Here is a 15,340-nt window from a genome sequence, read left to right on the forward strand (position 1 = left end):
TTGTCAAGAAACGGCTGCATTAATCCATGATTCTGGGTGTCTGTTGGTTGAGCATTCTGTAACTGCTCTGTGGACTTCCGTATACGTCTGCCGTCAGTGGATAGTCAAGAACAGCTTCATTTGCTGTGGAATTTGGTTGACTGTTGGCTAGGGCGCCACAGAACCACGTGTTTCCAGGAGGCTAGCCATGCCTCTTCACCTGAAGTTAACTCCAGAGTTTACAGAGCAACAAGTAAAGGCCCACATTGGTTGTTTGTCTGTCTGTTTAGTGTCCACAGCAAACCCAGGCTTGTCGCTAGGGCTTTCCTAAGGATGTGACTACTTAGGAGTCCTCATTACAACTGTTACACTGCTGCTGGCTGACTCATTTTTCTGAAGTGTGCTAACAGATGACGTTACCACCTTTTTAAAATAAGTAGCACTTCTGAAAGTTTTTAAGATAATGTTAGGGATTGAACCCTGTGTGCGATAGGCAGATATTTTATCAATGAGCTATACTGAGCTGGGGTGTTATGTAAATAATGTATTGGTGGTCATGTAATTCTCTGTTACTCATTTTTGTTCTATCCTTGTTCTCTGTGTCCCATTCCCATACTGACACCATGTGCTAACTGTACGGAAAGGTGTGAGAAGGCAGTGAGGGAGTAGGAAAGACTACTGCAGTCTTCCAAGCTGCTTAAAGTTACCTGTTTGCTTACTAATTCTAATGACCCTAGACTGTGGTGGTGGTGGTGGTGGTGGTGGTGGTAGTGGTATGTTTGTGTGTGTGTGTGTGTGTGTGTGTGTGTGTGTGTGTGTGTGTGTGTATTTTATGTGCTACATCTTAAAAAAATGTTTTACCAGGCATTCTTAAATTATAAAAATTGTAATACAGAGGTTATTTAATCTGTACTGCTACCAGAAATGAGACCAGATACGGATGAACTATTGATTATGTGCTTTATCAATTTGATGGATAAAAATACAGATCTCAGTACAATGTAAATTTACATTTCTTCTTCTTCTTCTGATGATGATGTGGTGTATGTGTTTGTCTTAGTTAGGGTTTTACTGCTGTGAGCAGACACCATGATCAAAACAACTCTTAGAAAGACAACATTTAATTAGGGCTGGCTTACAGGTTCAGAGGGTTAGTCCATTGTCATCAAGGCAGGAACGTGCAGCATCCAGGCAGACATGGTCAGGAGGAGCTGAGTTCTACATCTTCATCTGAAGGCTGCTAGCAGAAGACTGGCTTCCAGGCAGCTAGGGTGAGGGTCTTAAGCCCATTCCCACAGTGACACACCTACTCCAACAAGGCCACATCTCCTAATAGTGCCACTCCCTGGGCTAAGCACATTCAAACCACCACGGTGTTTATGCTCATTTGTGTTTCACAGCATGCATGATATAAGTTGGAGGACAGACAACTTTGTGGAGTCAGGTCTTCTCTTTCATTTTTACATGGGTTCCCAAGATCCAACTTGAGCACCTGGCTGTCTCTGGATTCCTATATTCTTTTATTATAGTAAGATTGTCTTTCCCTGTGCTGGAGAATCATACAAGCATGTTTAGACAAAGTGTTTCATGTAGCACAGGCTGCCCTGGAATTACTATTTAGTGACCCTGAACTTGGTTGTCCTGCTCCTGCCTTCTAAGTGCTGAGATTACAGCCATTTGCCACTGTGCCTGGTTTACGTGGTACCGGGGATCAAACCTGGAGCTTTGTGGATGCTAGGCAAGCATTTCGACAACTGAGCTACATCCCTGGTCCATATGGGTTGTGTTGTTGTTTTTAAAGTATACTATTTCTCTTTTGCTCATTTTCTTGTTGGAAGTCTTGGTTCTGAAATGTTCTTTACATGTTAGGAACATTGGCTTATATCTACTAGTTGTTCTTACAGTAAATGCTCCTTATTTAAATAGTAATTTTTAAAATTTTGTAAATTGTGTGTGTATGTATGTATGTGTTAATGAGCCAACTCTTTCAAACACATTTGGGTGAAGTAAACCTGAATAATTGGGACAGGAAGGGACATTCAGCATCTAAGGGCTTTCTTGGGATTTGTAGAGTTCATCTTTAAAAGTCCCTATGATTTAAAAAAGAATTTCAAAATAACCTGTCTTCATTTTTTGCCCAGTGAGAATGGCTTCAAAAACTCATATTTGTTTTTTATTTTGAGACTGTTCTTTTGACATTACAGTTTCAAGAAATAGAACTGCCTGAGGATCTGTTTAAATAAAAAGACTATTTTTTTTTAGATAATAGCCAGAAGCTGGAAAGAACCCAGGATGCCCTTCAACAGAGGAATGGATACAGAAAATGTGGGGTACATCTACAATGAATATTACTCAGCTATAGATTTTTTAGCATAGATAAAAATACTTCATGCCTCACTGATAAGTGGCTATTAGCCCAAATGCTTGAATTACCTAGTGAAACTCAGAATAATTGTTCAGAAAAGATTATTTTGAGTCTTGGCTTCTTCACATTGTATATAAAGTCAGACAGATTTTAACACAAAATATATAGAATTAGAACAAAATATTTTTTTGAGACTCCATATGTTGGCAACCAGAGCTTCCCTGACCAAAGACTATATGGAGACAGCATTAGGTGAATAAATCCTATTAGTCTCCCACCCCAGTGATCACATTAAAAACTATAAATAAAAATGTTCAGAAGATTTTGGTCTTGGCCATTGGAAACACAAAATATATAGAATAATAATGGTCCTACCAAATGTAGACAATAATGCAGAGATTATGTAAAATAAAAAGTTTCAGGGAATAATGGTCCCACTTAGCCATGGATTTCAGCCATGGAAGTTCTGTCTCCTATGTAGCATCTGGCATGAAACATTTAACCCTCCTAAACTCTGTATAAGAGGGAATTCAGAGCTGTAAAAGTAGACAGATTAGCATGTTTTGAGTAAATTAATGTACTTTTAAACATTCTTAAGGTTGCCAGACCTTTTCTCCACAGTTAATTTTACTCAGCAGTAAAACCAGTAATTCTTAAGTGGCATGGTAGAACACGGTTGTGAGCCAGGGTTTTGTATCCTTTACATGGTTTTAAGCTTTTCTAAAATTTATTATGTCACCAATCGATATACATTTCATTATAAGTAATTTCTCACTTATTTGATACAGATTATTGACAGATAGTTCCTTGATTATTAAACATTTAAAAAGGCATTTCTGAGGTTCAGTGTAGCTCACAGTGTGTTCTTTTGCTACAATGATTTTCCTTTCCAAAAAGCTGATATCAAACTGATGGGATATCTTAGAATGTGAAACTACACAGGGAAAATATGGCATTTTAAAATGTTGTTTTTAAATGTTGTATATCCTATATATTTATCTTTGTCTCATCTGTTATGAATAGTTTGTTTTCCATTTCTGTTTTGTTTTACTTTATATCACTAATGTTTTCTCTGTATGTTATTTGGCACACACACACACAAAGAGTTTCTTGATGATATGACTTTTATAGCAGTTCTTCAAACTATAATGAAGAAACTTTTCCTGGTACTTGAAACTACAATAGGATAAATTACTAGAAAAAAATCAAGCTGCATTTTAAAAATTATTTTATAACAGTGATAGAATTGCTGTCAGATTGTCAAAGTTCTAAATGCTAATTTTAGGGTTTTACATCTGCCTTCTTGTAGATCTGTAGCAGGTTTCCTTGGATAGCATTGTAGATATCTCTTTAGTAATTTGAAAGGATTCTTTGATTCCCTTTCGAATCCTATTTCTTGTCCTGTGTCATTATTTCTGTTTCGTTTTTAACCTGATTGCTTCTATGATACCTAATGTAAATCATGGCCTGTCCCTGTATTTTAATTCTGTTACATCACTTTGTGTTTAAAAAAAACCTGCTTGAACCCATATTTTTTTTAATCCTTATCATTTTATACATTTAGTATTGTATGTAAGGAGAGACGGTTAGCACAGGGGTAAAACAACAGGCCTATGGTTAAGGCTTTGCTACCTACATTTAAGGTAACCTCACTTTCCTCTTTTAGTTTAGTTTTACAGGGTAAAATGGCTTATGTGTTTTTTATCTTAGCATAAATACAATCCAGGTGTGATGGCACACACCTCTAATCTCAGCACTTGGGAGGCAGAGGCAGGCAGATCTCTGAAAAACCAAAAACAAACAATAACAACAAAAAGAAAGCATAAATACAGGGCAAAAGCATACACACTGAAATAGAGTTGTAATTATAAAAATCAAGAACAAGATAAAATATTTTCTCTTATGTAATATAGATTTGTATCACTCATTCAGAATGCATGTGATCATAGATGTTTCAGATTTTGTATTATTTGCTTGTACATAATGAAATAGCTTAAGGACAGGCCTCATGAAATTCATATTTCATACATACCTTAATCATACAGCCTGGCAGTATGACTCCATCACAATAAGATGGATGTGGGATTTCCACACTTAGCGTGTGTGCCAATGTTCAAACTGTTTGGGATGGCGGAGGCTTGCAAGTTGTAGATTTCACAGTGGAGACATTGAACCTGTACCAACAGTGCACTGTTTTGATACTCCCAGCGTTGGAAGACTACTATTAAGTTTTCAGTGTTCTAAACTATACATTGCTCTTAAAAATTAGCTTTTTTTAGTGGACACAAATTCCTTAAATCTGTCCTACATCCAAGGATTTTTGAGTAACACAAGTTGACTTTGATGGGGGGAGAGGACACAAAGTTGGGAGGGGAAAGGAGTGTGGATCTGGGAATAGTCGCTGGAGGGATGCAGATGATCAGATACGTGCAAAGCTCTCAGATGATTTTGAAAAAAGATTATTTCTTAAATAACAACAGAGCTAACTTACATATTAAATTAAAATCGTTTAGATTCCACTGGACACCCTAACTTGCTCTAGAACATCACCACTATTCCCATTTCATTAAGTCTCGGTTGCTGTCTGGGTGTGTTTGTGGAAGCCAGTTGCCCAGTTTACAAGACTGGCCTTGGACTTGATGAGTTGCCCACGTTTCAGTTTGCTCTTCCTGTCTCCCGATTCTTCAGCTACAACTGTGCTTCATCCCAGCTTGGGCTCCAGTTTTATTACCTTAGTTTCTTCAAATAATGTCTTCAGATACGGTTCGGGGTGATTGTGCGTATACAATGTTGTTCTGAACCTAGACTTGTTGCATGTGCACGTTACTGACTGGCATGGTTAAGAATGGCAAGCTAAAATATTTTTCTGATATCTTTACTGTGTGTGTGTGTGTGTGTGTGTGTGTGTGTGTGTGTGTGTGTGTGTGTGTGTGTGTGTGTGTAAGTATGTAGAGCTGGATGAGGTTGTCAGTACTCGCAGCAAGCACCCAGGCCTTTGAACACTAACTGGGCTAAAGAAACTTCTTTTGATACAAAGATTCAGGTGGTTTTTAGTTTGAGATTCCTTTATTATATTTTGTGATATTTAGTCCTTTTATTCCTTTTTGTGATATTTTATTATAAAAGTAAATAGTAGGGAGTTTTAAAAGTACTGTGTTACTTGTGGATTGGATAACATTTCTTTTCCTTTTAAAAAATATTGTACCCATTTTCACGGTCTCCTTTTTTATTTTTAGTTAATTAATTATTTTTGGAGACAAGATTTCTCTATATAGCCTCAGTTATCCTGGAACTTGGTCTGCACACCAGGATAGCCTCAAACTCAGAGGTATGTGTCATCATGCCTGGCCTCCTTGTCTTACTTTTAAGCATTCATCTTTTCATGTTTTTAAAGTTTGTTTTTTATTATATTTATCTATTTAGAGTGTACGAGTGCACATGTGCTAGGACACACAGAAATCAGACCGCAGCTCTGTAGTTTGTTTTCTTCGTAGCATGGGCCATCTCTTGAATTTGTTTTACTCCTACTGCTAGTTTTTAATTTCTGCATAATTGATAAGCACTTTCATTGTTTACTACATTACTGATTTGGCTTTCAACAATATTAAATCTTCTTTTTTCATTGCTGATGTAGTTTTTCATTTATTTTTATTCTTTTCTCTTTCATAGCATTTTGTTTTTTTTTTATCTTAGTTCTACACATGTCTGTTTTCTTGTTTCTTCTTGGCTTCTCAGTTTATTTGCTTTCCTCATGACAGAAATTTCACAGAAATCCTATTTAACTGTGTGTGTGTGGGTTGTGTTGGTATGTGTACCGTGCTCATGTGTGAATGTGCATACATGCATGCATCTGTTTGTGTGTGCATGTGAAGGCCAGAGATCAGCACTGGGTGTCTGTCTTTATTGCTTCTGTTTCTGTTTGAGATGGGTCTCTGAAGGATCTGCCTGTCCCTGCCTCTGCTCTCTCGCCAGCCCAGGGGTTATACATGCATACACTCATGCCCGGCTTCTCGCCAGCACAGGGGTTATACATGCATACACTCATGCCCGGCTTCTCGCCAGCGCAGGGGTTATACATGCATACACCCGTGCCCGGCTTCTTAAGTGAGTTTTGGGGATCTGAGCTAAGTCTTCTTACTCATGCAGCAGGCACTTTACACGCTGAGCCGTCTCTCCAGCCCAGTTGGATTGTGAACATAAGGCAGGCACATTCTGCTTTTTTTTCTTTCTTTTTTTAATGGTAAATCACCACAGTTCTATGTGTGGGGGAGGGAGGACACAGATGTGCACACAGTGTGCATGCACAGTCATGCATGCTTTTCTATTTGTATAACTAAAGGCCAGAAGTCAATTTCAAGTGTTCCTTCGGAAGACTGTCCACCTTGGTGTTGGAGACATGTTCTCTCATTGAGACCTGAGGCTTGCTGGTTAGGCCGTGATGGCTGGCCATTGAGTCAAAAGGATCCTCTTTTCTCAGCTTTCCAGAAGGTGGGCGTGTACCACGGTGATTGGCTTTGTATAGTTCTGAGAATTGTACTCAGGTCCTTCCTTTGGCACTTTTATAAAGATAATTTGTTGGACTGGTAAGAAACTTGCCTGTCAAACCTGACTACCACCTAAGTTTGATCCCTGGGACCTACATGGTGGATGGAAAGAACCAACTCCTACAGGTTGTCTCCTGACTGTCACATGTGTGCCTTTACTTGTATGTGTGAGCACACACAGTAACAGTTTTAGAAATTGATCTATGCTGCTGGTGACTTGTAAAAGTTCCATTCCAGAGAGATGCATCTGTGAAACAGTGACCTAATGTCCCCAATAGATAGGGTACAGCTGGTCTACCTTCTTCTCATCCTTATTTCCCACTTACAAGATGAGAAAGTTGCCCTGCCTACTCTGTGGTGTTAATGATTATGTACGACCCACTCGGGCAGAAACACTCATCTGTTGTTTTCTATTGGATAAGATTTGCTTTTCCTCTGTTGGTCTATACACTGCTTTGCTACACGAGCTAATATATTCCTTCGTAACCTAAGACGCTGTGTGTTGTGCTGTTAAATGAGAGCTTCTAAATTGTAACTGCTCTTAAGAGTAATGGAAGCTAATTTATTTATTCCCTATTTTGATTTTAGTTTGTGTGACACAGGGTCTCCTCACTCTAGGTCAGACTTGCTTGAAATCACAGTGTAGCTCTGGTTGACCTTGAACTCACAGCAATCCTTGTGCCTCAGGTTCCCATTGCTACAATTACAGGCAGGAACCGCTACACTTGGCTTATTTATTTCTGTGAAAGCTACAGAAAAAAAGCTGTGTTCTATCAATCGTAAGACAACCTTAAAAAGTTACCTTAGAGAGATTTTAGTAAGGATTTTTTTTTCCCTGATGAAGCAGACTGTTGTGTCTTGCAGGGAACAGAATATATATTGTATTTTATTGTATTTAAAGACCAATTTTAATTTTTCATTATGTGGGCACATGAGCGCGTGTGTGAGTTCAGGTGCATTAGATCCCTCGGAGCTAGAGTTACAGGTCTTTTGAGCTTTTGATGTACTGAGAATTTGGATCTTCTCTGTGACTGTAATATGCACTTTTAATCACTAAGCCTTCTTTAGTCCTCATAAATATTTTAATGAAAAATTGGTAGAAGAGTTATTTAATATTCATTTATTATAAAAAGCATACTTTCTCTCCGTGGTTTTATACATCAGCAGTTGGCATGTGTATGCCTCTTAGTTGTCAGTGCTCTGCCTGACTGTGGGGAAGGTCTTGCTATGCAGTTCAGGTTGGCCTTGAACTTTGATCCTGTCTAGCCTCCAGGGTCCTGAGGTTATAGGTGCTGTCCAAGTCTGGGGTCACTATTGCTCCGATGAAACACCATGACAGAAAGCAAGTTGGGGAGGAAAGGGTTTATTTGGCTTACTCCTTCACATTCCTGATCATCATTCAAAGAAGTCAGGGCAGGAACTCAAACACGGCAGGAACCCGGAGGCAGGAGCTGATGCAGGGGCCATGGAGGAGTGCTGCTTACTGGCTTGCTCATCATGGCTTGCTCAGCCTGCTTTCTTATAGAACCTCAGTGGGTTGGGCCCTCCCCATCAGTCTCTAATTAGGAACATGCCCTACATCTTATGGGGACATTTTCCTAGTACAGGTTCCCTCTTCCCAGATGACTTCAGTTTGTGTCACGTTTACATAAAACTAGCCAGCTCAAGTATATACCACTGTGCCTGGCTTTTACTTTCTTTGTAGTACAGAAATACATTTATGATGTGTTAAAATCGATAGCAGTTTTGATGAATGAAATATATCAATAGACGTTTGGCTTGATTTTATTCTACATTGATTTTTGTTTGTTTCTTGTAAAAATAGGACCAATATTAGCCTTTCTTCTCTTCAGACCATTGTGGCTTTAGGTTAACTTGGTAGCTTTATTCAACTGGGTTCGTGATAAGATAAACTGTCCGTTATATATCCAAGCTCCATTGGTTTTGGTAAAAATGATTCTTAATTAGTAAGTTATATAAAAATGAGGAAGATTGTAGATGAACTACAATTCTGGGGGACCAAGTTCTAGCTTTGTGCCTTCGTCGGTGTGACAGCTCTTATAATTGAACAAGCCCCTTGCTGAAGTCTGGGCAGCTATTTCTGTTTGCTCTTTGGTGCTCCAAACCTGAACTGCTAACACACCAATCCTGTGCTCTCATCTTTCTATACTTGGTTTGTCTCCTGAGGGGGCAAAAGAAAATAGTTCCTGAGTGGCTTTGAGGATTACTAAAAGCACAATGCTGGCATGCTGTTTCATGTTCTACATCTCACTTAGAAGTGTAAGTGGTATCTGTTGGGTCCTGTTTGCATTCAGTCTGTGTTCAGTTGGAGCTAAAGTTACATCTGTTTATCATGTTGTTACATGTTTAATGTTTGACAGTAGAATGAATATGGATTTGTTATTTATTCTCCATAAAAATTTAAATGTATAAATATGTGCACATGCATCCAAAAATTTCTCCAAAGTGGATGTACCAAGCAAGGTACGCACTTACAGTGAGTAAGGTTCACCGTGTTCCACCTCCTCACCTACTGACAGTGAGTAAGAGTCACTGTGTTCCACCTCCTCACCTACTGACAGTGAGTAAGAGTCACCGTGTTCCACCTCCTCACCAGCATTGAACATGAGAGTCCTGTGTGCCCCCTGAATAAGGAGGAATTGATTGAGGCAAAATAGTAGTCCGAAGTGCTCGAAAATCTCTTGAGCATGATTTAGGTACTCAGAAAGTTTAAGATTTTTGTATTTTCTGTTAAGGAATGAATGCTCAACCTGTATATAATGTTATAGTAAAAAAAACATAATGAACTAAATGTTCAAATGTATTGAATGGTTGTTTATAAAACCATCTGAACAGTCACCAGAAGAGTTGAGTCAAAGGAGGAAATGTTCTTCTCAGACTGTGAAGAAGCAGATTAAATCATTTGTATAGTATGATCCTTCTGTTTAAAAATGTATATTTTGTAAACATATGGACAAAATTAATAAAGCACTAAAAAGTGGGCGATGTGTCTACTTTTGTGCTGTTGATTACTTTTAAAAAAGCATTATCTTATGATTAAAGAAAATAATAATTGGGCTGGAAGAGGGCTCAGTTGAGTAAATGGTGATTTCTGTCAAGCCTGACAACCTGAGTTTGATCTTAGAATCTGCCTGGTGGAAATAGGGAATCCGCTCTCACATCATACCTCTAGGTAGGAGGCAGTCACACATACAACACGCACACACAAACACAAACAGTACATGTGAAAAGCAATGTATATAAACACTAATCCCAAAACATATAGTCTACTGACAGTCTTCTCCAGCCAGTGGCCATCCCCAACTTCCTGTATTCTAAAGGTAGTTCCAAAACTGTAGTTCCTGAATAAAATTGTCTTGGCATTACAACATTCTCATTAGTACAAATTAATTCTGGAAGTGGAGAGGCGGCTCAGTGGTTAAGAACACTTGTTGTTCTTGAGGGAACCTGAGTTCAAGTCCCAGCACCCACATGACAGCTCATAACTGTTTAGTTCTAGTCAATCTGATGTCATCTTCTGTCTTCCATGGGCACCAAGCATACATGTGCACAGACATACATTCATACACCTGAAGTTACACACACGCACACACACACACACACACACACACACACACACACACACACACAAACACACACACAATTAATCTTCCTCCTATGTACCAGCTATAGGAAATAAAAATCTCTGGGAATGTCCTAGGGGTGACTACTAACCAGTGCCCCTGGCATTCTTACATATTTTAAGGTTTCAGACTGTTTTGTGTTCATAACATAAGGTTGTGGGGAACACAGATTTCCGTGCCTCGGCACTGAGCTGTTGAGTCAGCTGCTCCTGGTTCTTGCTGAAGTTCTTCAGTCTGCACTGCTTGTTCTTCCTTCCAGGGAACATCCTTGAGGCTTCGCATATGCAAAGGCTTAAGGAAGACAGACCTTGACCGTTTTAAGTGTGCAGAGTATCTACCAGTGTCACCCTCAAATTTGAATGAGGCAATGCTGTTTTTACGTGTGGTATAACTGCTCATGTGAATTCTTCAGACTACAAGGCAGCCTTGAGACATTGCATTTGTTGTGAAGCCTCCTTCAGTCACGTTGGCTTTTGTGCCATCATTGTGTTTTATACTTGTTAGAGCAAACAAAGGATTTGAGAGTTATGATGATAACATGATCAAGTGATTGGAGAGCTTTGTTGGCCTCCCTGTTACAGCCCGAGTTCTTGAGAGTGGAGCAGTATGTGGTGCGTCTTTGTGTCCTCAGTGTACAGTGCCTGCACATGCCACAGGTAGGGGAAAACATCTCATGGAGGAATGACAGTACATGTCCACTTCTGAAATAATTAGAAGAGTCAGTTCATAAAACAGGATGGTAGTTAACCGAGGCTGGGAGGAGGAAACGGAGCCTTCCTGTTCAATAAGGACAACCTCAGTGTGGGGTGGTAGACAAGTTTAGAAGACGGTTAGTGATCATGGTTGAACAACAGGGTTGTTGAATTGTGCACCCCAAGAAGGTTATAAAGTAATAAATTTTGTGTAATATGTTTTAATTTTTGTGTGTATATATGGGTATTGTGTATGATGTATGAGTATTGTGTATGATGTATGTGTATTTGTGCGTGATATATGTGCGTACGTGTATGTGTGAGGGTAGAGGTCACAGGAGGACATGTTGGCAGACAGCAAGCCCTAACAATTGGCCCCTCACTGTGCTGGACTTCCAGGAATATGTGATCCCACTTAGCTGTAAGCATTTTTACCTGCTGAGCCATCTCTCCTTTACTTCTTTATTTTTCCATATATTTGTGGGTGTTTATGTCCCATAACAAGAGCATAGAAGTCTGACAACAATGTTTGGGGGTTGGTCTATGCTTCAACAAGTGGGTCTTAGGGATTAGATTTGGGTCATTGGGTCAGCTCTTTGGTCCCTGACAATTGTTGTAAAAAAAAATAAAAGTCATAAAGGTAAGGATTTTGGTCCATTTCATTCACTTTTGTTCTCAACAGTTTGTAATGTTGATTCCTTTAGATTTATTATTGAAATTATGTTTAAATATTTTTAAAATGTTTACTAAACCACATATGGACTCTATTTTTCATTTCTGTACATGCATATCATAAAGCTTAATTTTTAAATCTTGTAATTTATAAAAGATAATTTTAATATGATAAAAGGCACATGAGTGTTTCAATATTTTATTGTACTTTATCCTTTTCACTTAAAGGAAGAGAGCTTTTTGCAGTTTCTCTTTGACATTACTAGCATCACTGTTAGCTTGTGTTTGGGGGTCATAATGCAAGCTGTAGTTACTTGAACCACAAGCATTAGAATACTGTGACAGCATCTAAGACAGCTGCTAAGTGACTAATGAATGGGTAGAACACACAGTGTGGGGCCTGGACAAAAAAAGGACTCCTAGGCATAGTGGGCCAAAACATGTCTAAGGTTTCATTGTGCTATAAAGAATGGCACATAGCTTATGAGCTGTGGGTCTGTAGAGATGGCTCAGCAATCAAGAGTACTTTCTGCTGTTGGAGAGTTTCCAATTTAGTTCCCATTCCTCCATGGCAGCTCACAACATCCAGAACTCCAATTCCAGGAGACATGGCACCCTTTTTTTTTTTTTTGGTGTCCTTGGGTACCGGGTATATTCTCATACACTAAAATTGTGTGTGTGTGTGTGTGTGTGTGTGTGTGTGTGTGTGTGTGTGTGTGTGTGTGTAAATTTGAATTTCCACTTACTGTTTCCAGACCACTACAGATAAAAGGAATCATCGTTATGTATCACAGCACAGGTATCGAGGTCAGAAGACAACCGTCTGGCTTTCATTAAGTGGGTCTCAGGGATTGAAATCAGTTCGTTAGCTTGGTACCAAGGGCCAAAGTACGGGAGCCAGCTCTCTGCCTCCTGACAACTTGAATCTTGGGCCATTGTTAAAGCAGATTGATATGCATACATATCTGTGCATATTTGAATTTCTAATGCAAGTAAGTTTTAATAAGTTCTTCTAGACTTATTTATAAAATAATTTCTATGGGATAGTTTTTAATTTTTTCATATATTTTCAATTATTTAAAACTTTTAGATTTTTAAGCATATTTTGATCATATTCTTTCCCTCCTCCAAGTCTTCCAGATCCTTGCCCCCTTTCCAACTTTAAGTTATTTCTCAAAAAACAGACAAAAAACCAATACAATAACCTTCTTTCTTAAACCAAGAAAACAAAATAAAGCCACACCCAAAATGAGAAACAAATCCCCCAAACTAATGAAAAATTCCACACCAAACTGCAAGCAAATAAAAGTACAAACACGCACACACACACACACACCCCAAACCCAAACCCAAAACCAACAAAGCAAAAACAAAAGCAAACCTGGAGTTCATTATATATTGGCCTGTCCAGGAATGGGGGAAACCTAATTTTTCCTCACCCAGGAGTTGGAAGGGACAGTTTAGTTGTTAACCTTTACTCTAGTAGTTAGGTTTTCATTCATTCATTTGTTCAAAATATATAATATCAAAGATAAAAAGATAAACACCACCACATTGAAGTTGGAGGAGACAAACCAGCAGGAAAGAGTCCATAAGGCAGCACAAGAAAGAGACCCACTTGTTCACATCCTCAGGAATCCATAGAAACAATAAACTGGAAGGCCTATCCTTGCTGCTTCAATCTCTCTGGGACAATTTCAAAAGTGGATTTAGGCTCTTTCCACCTAGAATTCTGATGCAGTAGGCATGGGATAGTGCCCAGAAATATGTTGGTGCTTCTGAGTTGGATAGCCCTGAGAACCTACCATAAGAATGTTATTTTGACCTGGGCAGTATTGGCACGCACCTTTAATCCTAGCCTTCAGGAGACAGAAGGCCAAACTCTGAGTTGGAGGCTAGCCAGGGCTTCACAGAGAAACACTGTCTCAAAAGTCAATGTCATTTTGAAGATACTGTTGCTACTTTGCTCTGATCTAAGTGTTTCTAGAAGCAGCAGTCCAAGTATTCAGATCGTTAAAATGTAACCTAAGCGCAGCAGCTTCTTTCTCTTTGCTTTCCTACCTGTTGCTGTTATCTATCAAGTGTCAGTACATCTTTGTGAGTGAAGTGAGATCCAAGGCAGGTATATTCATTTCTTTGCCTAAATTGCATCAGTGCTTACTGAGGTGTAATTTGCATATAGCAAAGTTGATCAGTAAGATATGGCAAACATCGTCATCTCAGCATGTCCGTTACATTTAAAAGTTTATGTGCCATTGTCTCCTCATCCCTGACACCTAGTAACCGTCATACCATTGTCTTCTCATCCCTGACCCCTAGCAACCATCCTACCATTGTCTCCTCATCCCTGACCCCTAGTAACTGTGGTACCATTGTCTCCTCATCCCTGACTCCTAGCAACCATCCTACCTAGCAACCATCCTACCATTGTCTCCTCATCCCTGACCCCTAGCAACCGTCCTACCATTGTCTCCTCATCCCTGACCCCTAGCAACTGTCGTTCTGCAGTGTTACTAGGTTTTATTACTATGGCTTTACCTTTCCTAGAATTTCATACAGATGAATCATACAGGATATGTTTCTCTCATTCTTTTGCATATATTAGTAATGTGGTAGTGTTTTTTAATTTTTCACTTAGTTTTCCACTACATGGCTGTGCCACTCACTAAACTGTTGTTACGTGGATTGTTTGTACTTAGATTTGTTATGAATGAATCCACTGTGGGCACTGATGTGTGTTTTTACACGATTGTGTACTTTCATTTCCCTTACATCTTCAGAAGAGTAGGATTACCAGGCTTCCTCCAGTCCCCAAACAACTATAATTTAGCATTGTGTCTAGCATGGTGTCTCCATATTCTTACTAACATTTGTTTATGTGCAGTCTTTAGATTGTACCCCTTTTCATAGAAATATAAAGACATCTCATTGTAGTCTTCAATTTTTTCCCCTAAGGACTAAGGACATCTTTTTAAATTTTTGATATTTTTTAAGTGTGTGTGTGTGTGTGTCTGTGTGTGTGTGTGTGTGTGTGTGTGTCTGTGTGTGTGTGTATTTATGCACATGTGTTGCCATGACACCTATAGAGGCGGGAGGGGGGGCACATGTATCAGATCCCCCTAGAACTGGAATTGCGAACCACTTGACGTGGTTGCTGGAAGCTACACTTGGGTCTTCTGCAAGACCTTGTGTGCTCGTAATTGCTGAGCCATTTCTCCAGCTCTGGTACTGAATATCTTTTCATCGACTTCCTTCTTTGGTCAAGTTATTTATGGTAGGGGTGTGGGCTTTTACATTGTTTATTTCCTTTTTTCATTAATTTGAAAGTGTATTTTGTCCAGATCTTTAACAGGTACCTGTTGTACAATTATTTTCTCTCGGTCTGTAAAGTCCAAGTTTTTCTCTTATGATTAATGCTTTTTATGACCTACCAAAATACTTACT

General features: G+C 39.1%; 1 protein-coding gene and 1 pseudogene across 1 annotated transcript in view; both read left to right on the forward strand.

Moving 5' to 3' along the window:
- The window catches only part of Rev3l (REV3 like, DNA directed polymerase zeta catalytic subunit), a 155,547-nt gene that overhangs the window by 12,356 nt on the left and 127,851 nt on the right, over positions 1–15,340 (forward strand). The gene's annotated exons all lie outside the window — the stretch shown is intronic.
- LOC116887747 lies at positions 3,908–4,003 on the forward strand (annotated as a pseudogene).

The sequence above is a fragment of the Rattus rattus genome, chromosome 18 (genome assembly GCF_011064425.1).
Source record: "Rattus rattus isolate New Zealand chromosome 18, Rrattus_CSIRO_v1, whole genome shotgun sequence".
Taxonomy (NCBI): domain Eukaryota; kingdom Metazoa; phylum Chordata; class Mammalia; order Rodentia; family Muridae; genus Rattus; species Rattus rattus.